At 41.7% G+C, this 10,413-nt stretch overlaps 1 protein-coding gene across 1 annotated transcript in view; it reads right to left on the reverse strand.

The window, feature by feature from the left end:
• Positions 1-8,916: 8,916 nt before the first annotated feature.
• LOC116056499 (melanoma receptor tyrosine-protein kinase-like) overlaps positions 8,917-10,413 on the reverse strand; it is a 62,568-nt gene continuing 61,071 nt past the window's right edge. The window contains exon 28 of the mRNA XM_031308624.2: positions 8,917-9,420. The gene's annotated coding sequence lies outside the window, so the exon portion shown is untranslated. The remainder of the gene's footprint in view (positions 9,421-10,413) is intronic.

Below are 10,413 nucleotides of genomic sequence, written 5' to 3' on the forward strand. Positions count from 1 at the left end.
TAGTTAAACTTGATTTAAAGATGGCAAAGTGTATCTCTGTGTATCAGTGTCAGAGGTATAAGTTGTAACATTGATGAAACACTTAAAAGTAGAGAAGTATATTTAATCTGCAAACTCTCTCCCCCAGAGGATGGGATGATGAGACACCATGGAGCGCTCTAAGGAGCCTTTAGTGCTCATATTATGCTGTGTACAGAGGTTCAATGTAGAGAAATGCTGAGGTTCCCTGTGAGATGATTGGGGGTTAACTTCAGTTAACTTCCCTCCTTATAGCGCTGCACAGCTGCATGAACACACTGATGAAGGCTGAACGACAGAAAATGTTTTGTGTATTTCCAGACAAATGATGAGTACACTCTGAATGATATATTTCTGTGTGCGACCCTCTCTTCTTTATACACATAGCATACATGCCAGACCTTCCTCCTCCACAGCGCTGCGGAGGAAGGTCTGACTAGTCCACACAGCATTCCTGGATGGGAGAAAGAACATGCTCTGGTTTATTGGCATTTCTTTAAACCAATCACAATCATCTCGGGCAGTGCTAAACTCCGGACGGACGGACCATGATGCAACTTTTTGTTTTTCTGGGTCAAAATGTAAAAAAAATGTCAACTTTTTCGTCGTCTTTTTCAACACTTTTCTACACAAATTTCTGTTAATATTTTTCTGTGCTTTTTTGACTTTTTTTTAAAGCTTTTCCCATGTTGTTGTCACTTTAACCGATGTTTTTGTCACTTTTTCCAAGTTTTTGTCACGTTTCCTGGTGTTTTTGAAGATTTTCCCGACATTTTAGTTACTTTTTTCGGTACTTTTTTAACATTTATTCCTGCGTTTTTCAACGTTCTCTTATCAATTTTTCTTTACATTATATAAAATTGAATAAAACACCCAAATTCAATGAAAGTAGTGAACTGATCATTTATTTAACTTGTGAAGAGCGTCGTAGGGAACCATCCACGTTATTTTGTTTTAAAATTTGGTTGAAAGAAACCCAAATTTCTGATATAGAAACTTTTTGAAAATGGGTCAGATTTGACCCGAGGTCAACAGGAGGGATAAATCACCAGATCAGATTGTAGGGGTGAAGGGTTAGGGTGGGACAACAATCTCAACGCTTTTCCTGCTCAACAATGTAAACTTTGATGATGTTATATTGTTCGCTCTATTTGCCACGCCCCCCCCACCTGCCGTGGCTTCAGCACGGTGACAGTCTGGTGTGTGTGTGTGAATGTGTTTAGTTTTTTTTCTTCATTTTATTATGCCTGCCATGTGTTTTTGTCTGTCTGTGTTTCTGTTTCCACCTGCATGTTCCACAGTGTGTGGACACGCCCCCCCCGCTGACTCTCCTCACACCTGGCACCAATCCAATCAGCTCACCTGCTGCTCATCCTGCTTCACTCAACTACCTTCAAATACCAGCCTGACTTTCCTCTCCCTGCTGGATTGTTGCTTACCACTGAGTATGTGTAGAGACCTTTTTCACAGCAGACATGTTGACATGTCATAGTAGGAACAGCACAGGTGTATTAACAACCATTAATGATGGCTGCATTCCACTTAGGAGAGGTCCTGGTATTGTTCATGCTGACTCACTGAAATAGCTTTCTGGGACACTTGATGGAACTGAGCCATCGTTAAGGTTATCAATCTCAGCTGTGCTTTTCCTACTATGACAAGTCAAAATGTCTGCTGCATGTGAAAAAGGTCAATTCACCAGCTTTAGAGATTAGTATTTAGTCTGGTTTCTTGTTTTAGTGTTTACCTGTCTGCTCCGTTCCCTGACGTTACTAACTGGAAGATCTCTGTCCTAGAAATAACCCCCTTCAGAATCCTCTGCTGCCAATAACCACGCCACGCACTGGAGCATCTTTTCTACAGCCGCACTGAGGAACACAGACCAGCACCCCCTCTGCCAGCCCAGCCCTCCTCGGACCCAGCACCCCCTCTGGCAGCCCAGCCCTCCTCGGACCCAGCACCCCCTCTGCCAGCCCAGCCTTCTTTGGACCCAGCACCCCCTCTGCCAGCCCAGCCTTCTTTGGACCCAGCACCCCCCTCTGCCAGCCCACACTCACTACTTCGAATAAATAAGATTCTTTACCACCTACTCCAGTCTGCCCTGAGTTCAGTCCCCCACTCCTGACAACATTATCACCAGAAGTTCATCTTTATCTAATGAATGAAAACAACCTTTTTTCCACCAGAATGGCGGCCTTGTTAGCAGGTTAGCTGAACCCTGTAAAACACGTGGGTCAAACTCGAGGCCCGCGGGCCAAATCTGGCCCCTCGTAGATCTGGATCTGGCCCTCATATGAATTTAGTTTCACAATAAATTGGCCCAGCTAGTTTTTTGTCACTTTTTCTGACAAAAAGTGACAACAAAAAGTTAGGAAAACAAAATAACGTTCTGGCGTTTTTTTCAACGCTTTTTTGTCGCTTTTTTTAGACAATTCTGTCACTTTTTTCCATGATGGCTGAGGAACTTTTTCGGGGCTTTATAAGACATACAATAACACAGTCAAAGATATTTGACTTTTTTTCTTAAATAAAAGCATGTTTTTGTTTGGACTCTTGGTACAAAGTTTTTGTCATCTATGACATTTTCATCTTGATGTTTTTGAAGTTTTTATTTCAACGTTTTCGTCGCTTTTTCTGAAGTTTTTGGAGCTTTTTTTCAACAATTTTGTTTCTGTGATGGCTAATAAACCTTTTTGTCGACTTTTCTGAGAAAGCTTTATGAGACATACAATAATACAGTCAAACATACAGTATTTGACCTTTTCTCTTAAAGGTACACTGTGTAGTGTTTTAAGTATTTTATTAGCTAAAATCAGTGTCTTCATTCATAAATATGTCCTCATTGGTGTAAAATGACCTCTGCCAATGATCTGACTTATCCTCGTAAGTGAAGAATTTTTTTATCTGTATTTACATTGGACGGAGGAAGTCCAAGGAGGCTTCCATGTCGTTCCGCCATTTTATAAAACTATAATGGCTGAGAGGGACATAGAGCACTAGCCGACCGGTCTAGATAATCCACAACGCGTTTTGGTTCAGAGCCAGCGTCACGTGACTGAAACCAGCTGAAACAGAGAAGGAGATCAGTGAGAGGAGCTTGTCACCGCCCTTTAGTTAATAATGGAGGATCAGACTTATGCCGAGCCACAGGAGAAGGAATCCTCGTCGCCAAAAAAACGGAAATTGGATGACATGTTGTCATAGCTTCTTGGTACATAACGGCTACCGTAGCTGCAACACGCGTTTGAAAAAGCGAGGCGCTAGAGAGCACTATTAGTTTGAATGCAAAATACAATTTCACCGCTAGATGGGAGAAACTCCTACACAGTGGACCTTTAATAAAAGCATGTCAATGAACTAAACAAAAGAGAAATTAAGTTTGACACTGCTGCTTTAAAACAACAAATATTTCTCAAACTTGGCTTCACAACATATTTCACATTGAACAACAATTTAAGCTTAAAAAGCTTCACAATAAAACAACATTTACAGACATTCAACGTGATTCCTCGGTGTCTCTTTCTATGGAAGCTGAGAGCCGTCGAGATCACAACTAATTTAACTCGTTCTCAAGAAAACAAAGTTGCATTTTTATCTTCTCTTTCCTGAGATTAGAACGTGATTATTTCATGGAAATCAGAATCATGACTCAACATCTGCAAAAGATCAGAGGAAATGTTCTTTAGCCAGAAACTGGTAAATTCAAAATCTATTTTTGTCATTTTTTTAATTATATTTTCCTGTTTCCGAGCGAAGAATCTCCACTTCTGTAGCACCTACATACACCAACATTTACAGTCGTATTCATAACTATATTTTGAAGGTCTGTACAGAGGGATTTGTTAATACATCATTCTTGGCCTGATTTATATGACATTCTATGTCTACAAATATGGCGGAAATCCATTTTTTAAGGCTATTGGCAGTATTTTCTAATTTACTGGGTAACAAAAGGAGATATTCATAATCCCCTCTGTAAATGTATTTTAATTTAATATATCAATAAAATGAAAAAATAATTTTGAACCTTGTTTTTTTCAATGGTCAGATTCTTCGCTTCAAAATATATGCAAATTAGCGCATGTTTAATTAGATATAGCCTAATTAGCATATTTAAACATAAAATTACAGAAAACTTGCAATACATTTTTTTCTCCAATTCATGTGAGTAATCAACTGGTAAAGTTTCATGGTGATATCTGTAAGTTAAACATTTTGCCCTATTCACCTGTAGTTCACCTTAACAGTGTAACGTTTAAACATGAAGAACATCTTCATCAGAGCCGAGACTCCCTCCTCCTTAAATATGGTCACGTTTGTTTTCTTGAGATGAATAATTAATGTCAGAACTTTGAGAATAATAATCACCGTCCGGCCTCTGAGCTTCCGTACATTCACACCAACATTCAGTTAAAAACAATGAGTGGTAGTTTAAAGGGGTGATAGAATGCAAAACCAATTTTACCTTGTCATAGTTGAATAACGACAGTTCGGTGGGTAAATAAGACATACATAGAAGCTCAAAATCCCATTAATACCCCTATCCTCTGCAAATCTCACATTTTGAAACTGCCTCTGAAAACGGGCGAATCTCAACAAAGCTGGAAGCTGACGTCAGGATCCCAAATCCATCAATCAAACAGTCTTTGTCACGCCCTAACATTTGCATAGGCTACACCACTGACCTGAGGTCAGCTTAGTCTTCTGAATCTAGCTAGGTCATGCAGATCTCCAGAGGTCCGCTACTTAATTACTAAATTCACTTCTGAGACTTTTTTATGCGAGAAATCAACAATGTAGAGGTCTAATATGGGCCATTTTACGAAAATTGATGGCTACTTGCAAATTTTGTCCGACTGTGTCCCAGTTCAGCAGGAGCTCAGCAGGCTACGTGACAGCGGCCGGTGCTGCCTCGCCGCCCGGCGTGTCCTACTTCATAGACTCCGGCTCGCTGTGAGCTAGCTGGATCTCCGTCACAAAGGGAAGCCCGCGGCGCTCCATACCCGCGCAAAGTCACCGGTTCTGGGTTACTGGACTACCAAATGCTGAGGCCCTGATGGAGCTCCAGGGCCTGCAGCTAGCCGCGATTCATAGGATTGAAGGGACAGTAGCAGCTAACAAAATCCCTAATGTTCACAAAAATGCATTAAATTGAAATCGGACACCATAGTTAGCTTTGTAAGACATTGGGGTAGATGTTATGTAAGTGGCGTGACGAAATTCAAACTGTAAATATACTTTAATTATGCCGAAAGTGAAGCTAAATAGCTGCGATCTGTAAACATAGCGAGGATTGGAGGGACAGTAGCAGCTAACGAAATCCTTAATGTTCACAAAAATGCATTAAATTGAAATCGGACACCATAGTTAGCTTTATAAGACCTTGGGGTACATATAAATAAATACAATATATAAATATATGAAAGTTATGCCGAAAGTGTAGCAACGATATTTTCCCATAGGATTAAATGGGACACATAGCCTAGCTTGCAGCTCCGGAGCTCCGCGGAGCCCCGAGCCCCGGTCGTCCAGTAACCGAGAAACGGTGACTTTCACTGGGTATGGAGGTTGCTGCTTTCTCGTCAGACTGTGTGGAGCTCCTAAAGTCCGAAATGTCTTACTAAATTTGCAACTAGCCATCAATTTTCGTAAAACGGCCCATATTTGAGCTTTATATAGTTGATTTCTCGCTTAAAAAAGTCTCAGAAGTGAATTTAATAACGAAATAGCCCGACAAACAATGTATAACTTTGCAGTGTCTGAAATATGAGACCTGCTGTCTCGTCTCCAATGTGTTTCTATGAGGTTCGCTCAAACCAATCAGCGCGCAGCTCATCTAAATATTCATGAGCATACCATATTTGGAAGAAAAGCTCTTGTTCCGAATAGAGCCATATTCACAGGGTAGTTAAGGGCCTAATAAAATAGCATTCGGGCAATTTTCAGCCCAACCAATGTTAAATACCTTATTAGGAGACCTTAAGGAACAGTGTAAAATACCCTATATAATCATTCTATCACCCCTTTAAGGAGTCAGTGTGCAGTGACAGGACATCAGAGTTTGGCTCATTCTTATCAAGTAAAGAGTAGAATAACAAACTTTTTACACATCAGTACACAATCATCAAAGTTAGTACACATGTAAAAAAAAACAGGCCGGCTACATCGCAGCGTTACATCTGCAGACCGACTACATTTACATGCACATAATATTCAGTTTTTTGTCCTTATTCTGAAAATGACGATATTCCGACTAAGCTGTTTACACGACAAATGAAAGTGAATATTCCGTTTACATGCAGCCATGTAAATTAGGATTTTTCAAAGTGTTCCAGCTGTGGAGGTCTAGTTGGAGCGTGTTAACCAGTTGTGATTTTAGACCCTTTTTAGGGGGTCTCAAGCATTATTCCAGAGTTCAGAAACACTGTTCATCCATCCAAAGAGTCTCTGATCCTGTTAGGCCTGCTGCTCCTAGATAGCTTCTCTGTCTCTCCTCTCTCCCCTCCCTCTGTCTCTAATTACAGAAGTGGAGTCTGGTGTGCGGGAGTCAGGGTTCCAGCTACATCTCATCTACCACAATCAACCTCTGCTTCATATACCCGGTCATTCCTCCACTCTGTGTCAGATCATAGTCAAGACGACCACAGTTAAGGCCCTGACGCACCAACCTAATAATCGGCCGTCGGACAGCCTGGCGAGGTCAGTGACTCGAGTCTGTTCGGTGTGTTTTGTGCCGTTGTACGTCCGAGGAGTTGTCGGCGTTCATTTTGGCCAACCTGACTTGCTAGGTAGGAGGGGGTGCAGTCGGACTTAATGATCAATCTGATTGGTGGAGTTCTAGCCCTTGACTAGCAAATCAGTGCACTTATGTTAGCGTGACGAACGGCTCTCAAAATCTGACGAAAATCTTTTAAACTGACCCTTGTCGATCTGAAATGAAGACAGATTCAGCAGCTGCACGGCCTATTTCTCACTTAAAATGTTTTCAGAAACTATTTTAGTACAATATGAGATCATATTCTGAACGAAGCCGCCATTATGCTCGGTTGTAAAATCCGGAAGCAGCCAGACCCACGTGACGCACGTCGTCCAATCAGCTGCCGGTTTTTCATTTTTTGGGCCACAATACAGATTAGCGCCGCCTGCTGTTATGGAGACATATTACGTATCGCGCAGAGCGTACGCTCAAGTCGGCGTCGCTTCGACGTGTTCCGAGGCATTTTTTGACCAACTCGGGGAGGCTGATCAGTCCGACTGCCTTTCGCCCTGACGGTCGGCTGTCGGGTTGGTGTGTCAGGGCCTTTAGTCTCGCGCATGACAAACCTTGCTATCTGTTTAGTCATTTGTATGTTTGCCTGTCCTGATCCTTTCTCTTGTGCCTCAGCTGCCATTGGAACCTGACTCCTGCTACCTAGTGATGGCCAGATGAAGCTTTGAGAAGCATTGTCTTTACTTTCTGAGCTCACTAGATGGCGCTCTTGGTATTAAGAGAAAGGCCTATGGCATTGCAATTCAGTGTATTCTCAACCCTTTGTTGAACCAAGAGCGCCATCTAAATTAAATACAAAATCATCTGTCTGGTCAACCTGATCTCACAGAATTCTGTGAAATGAACACGGCTCCTTAACTCAAAATCTGTGGCAGTTTCACGGAATCGCAAAACATTCCGTGATAGGCCCACGGAAGAATTACGTGAAATAAACACGGCCCCTTAAGTTAAGGAAAATGTCATCGGTGGGCTTACGGTTCCGTGACACTCGGGAAGAACGGGACGGAAAAGAAGAAAGCGACTTTAAGAAACCTGACATGCAGGACACGAACCCCGGTCTCGAACCCCCCTCTCCTGGGTGAAAGTCCTGTGTTTGACCCATCCACCACCCCAACCAACCTCCTTACGCGGAATTTCGGCCTTACATAGTACTCGCTACCGTAGTCGCTCTTAATGCTACGTCATCTTCTCATTGACTTTACATTGGCATTGTTTTCCGTGGTGGCCACACGGATTTTTCACACATTCCGTGCCACCACCACGTAATGAGCTGTTAACAATTCGTGATCATTTCACGGAATTCTGTGCAACCAGGCTGGTCTGGTGTACAAAATTCTGCATAACACTGCTCCTACTCCTTTGAACTCTTTCATAACCCAATGTAACAAGTAACAACAGGTGACCTTCTAATTCCATTCAGGAAAAGTACATTTGGCCAATTATCATTTTCTGTTACGGCATCACTAAACTCGAATTCATTGCCCACTATAATCAAAGATATACATGCATATTCCACCTTTACAACACACCTTCAAACACATTAACTATTACTGCAAACAATCTGTCAGATGTAATGTGTGTTCGATGTGACATAGTCATTGTTGCTGTCGCTCCATCTCTGCTGCCTGCCTCCGTTATGTCTTGTACGTGCTTTCAATGTGGCCTCTGAGACTCTTCTCCGTTCTCTTGTCTCCTTCGTATTGTATTAACTGCATGGACCGCTTTAATGCCATTGCCATTATCTGTGCTTGTTTGTTTGTGTGCCACTTCTTTGTATGTTTTAACCCTTTTTGCTTAGGCCCGCTGTAATTATAGATGTAATATAACTTATTTTAATATGTTAACCATTGTATTTCAGGATGCCTATTGTTAAGGAACACCTTAAGTTAAGGAAAAGGTTGTGGGTGGGCTTACGTTTCCATGACATGCGAGAACGGGACGGTTGCGTTCAGGAAAAGAAGAAAGCAACTTTAGGAAACGTGACATGCGGGTCCCGATCCCCGCTGTCCTGGGTGAAAGTCCTGTGTTGTTTGACCCATCCACCCCCCCAACCAACCTCCTTATCGTGGAATTTCGGCCTTACATAGTACTCGCTACCGTAGCCGCTCTTAATGCTACGGCATCTTCTCATTGACTTTACTTTGGCATTGTTTTCCGTGGTGGCCAAATGGAATTTTCAAACTTTCCGTGCCACCACCACGTAATGAGCTGTTAACAGTTTGTGATAATTTCACGAAATTCCGTGAGACCAGGCTGAAAAAACGGTAGTTCCCCTTTAAGGGCCTTAACTTCTTTAACCCTCCTGTTGTCCTCGGGTCAAATTTGACCCGTTTTCAAAAAGTTTTTATGTCTGAAATCTGGGTGTTCTTTCAACCAAAATGATGTGCGTGGTTTCCTACACAATGCTAACGTACCGGGCGCTAACGGTTTGAATCCCTGCAAAGCGTCTCTCCTCTTCCTCTGTAACGGCGGCCTGAGTGCCGTTGTGTTCCAGTGTAAAACGCAGAAAACGCTCAGTCAGCATTTCCTGGAAGACTTTACAATAAAAACAGCTACATTAAATACTGTCAGCAGTCTAAATCCAAGCAGGCGGCAGTTTGTTTTCCACAGAACATCACAGCTTTAGTTTTAAGGGACAAATCCGGTGCAAAATGACCCTAGGGGTTAATAACACATGTATACAGAGTCGATCGTTCTCTGGGATAAGTTTTCATGCTAATCGAATGTGACCAGTTTAAGCACAAACCACTAATCGTTACAACGCTAGTCGTCGGGCCATGGATGAAGTAAAAAGAAATCTCTATTTCTACACCACTAACAAGGCTCAAAATAGCACCACACTTCCACGGTAGCATAATGAGGGTCCCTACGTGTAAACTGAAGCATTGAGAACTTTGTAAGTGTACAGACAATTTATTAAAAAGATACTTTAGAAAGACAGTACGGTTCACGTATACAGGCAGGCTCCATCTTGGGAAAACAGTCACGACCAGTCGAACCCTAACCCTTGTAGTAAGTCACCCATATATTTTAATAAACAGATATAATTCATGCATTTCCATGTAATTACATTTCACAAACGTAATTCCTATCGACCCATTGGGAAACTACGGACCATGGGAGATACCACGTGACAGTTCAGCTCACGTTGCACGGCGTTTTCCCAAGATGGTATACGTGAACGGTACTGTCTTTCTATCTATCTTTTTCTGTACACTTAGAAAATTGTCAATGCTTGGGTTTACATGTAGGGACATCATTATGCTACCGTGGAAGTGTGGTGCTATTTTGAGCCTTGTTAGTGGTGTAGAAATAGCAATATCTTTTTATCTGTATACTGTGCAATATCATTACTCCACACTCCATATCACACTGTATATAAAACCATATATATATATATATATATATATATATATATATACATATTTTATATATGTATATAGCATCTCAGAACTGCACTACTTTTATTCCATGTTGTTACATTTATTTTAGGCATTCTATTCTACTTCATCAGTGCCACGGCGACTAGCGTTATAAGCTAATTAGCAGTTTGTGCTAAAACTGGTCACATTCGATTAGCATGAAAACATATCCCAGAGAACAGTCAACTCGGTACACATGTTATT

Source organism: Sander lucioperca, chromosome 23 (assembly GCF_008315115.2).
Source record: "Sander lucioperca isolate FBNREF2018 chromosome 23, SLUC_FBN_1.2, whole genome shotgun sequence".
Classification (NCBI taxonomy): domain Eukaryota; kingdom Metazoa; phylum Chordata; class Actinopteri; order Perciformes; family Percidae; genus Sander; species Sander lucioperca.